The sequence below is a fragment of the Orycteropus afer genome, unplaced genomic scaffold, assembly GCF_000298275.1.
Source record: "Orycteropus afer afer isolate SDZICR_OR568_19922 unplaced genomic scaffold, OryAfe1.0 scaffold00019, whole genome shotgun sequence".
In the NCBI taxonomy this organism is placed as follows: Eukaryota; Metazoa; Chordata; class Mammalia; order Tubulidentata; family Orycteropodidae; genus Orycteropus; species Orycteropus afer.
The window spans coordinates 156,123-156,724 of record NW_006921606.1 but is presented as its reverse complement, the minus strand read 5'-3'; positions in this window follow the sequence as shown (position 1 = coordinate 156,724).

The following is a 602-nucleotide window of genomic DNA, read 5'->3' as shown; positions in this document are numbered from 1 at the left end:
ACTTGAGGTAAATGTTCAACTCATATGCCTGTCTTTTGTTTGGCTGGAAACCACAGGTGTGGGTTCAATTCCAGATCTGAAGGGCAGCTAGGGGCATAGTCTCAGTGGTTCCACCAGGCTCTATTGGACCAGGAAATCTGGTTTCCCCGCCACACCCTTTTTTTAAAAAAAAAAATTCCTCCAAATGATTTTGAGGTTTATTCCACATTGTTCTCCCTCTCTATCAAGGATCTCCTACATAGGTCCCCTTTCAAGTGGATGACAGTGGTAGCCGGGTACCATCTAGTTCTTCTGGTCTCATAGTCATATAGGCTGTAGGTCGGATGGTGTACCAGTCGCTAGGACTACTTGTTTCCATGAATTTTGGTTTTCTTCATTCTTCTTTGCTCTAGACGAGGAGAGACCCATCATTGCATCTAGATGGCAGCATGCTATCTTTTAAGATCCCAGTCGCTACTCGCCAAAGTAGAAGGTGGAACAATGTTTTGTATAGTGTGTTACGCCAACTGAGCTTGATGTCCCTTGCAACTATGGTCCCAAGCCCACAGGTTCAACTACTTGGTCCCTCTGGGTAGCTGGCTGTGACCAAGCAGTGACCACAA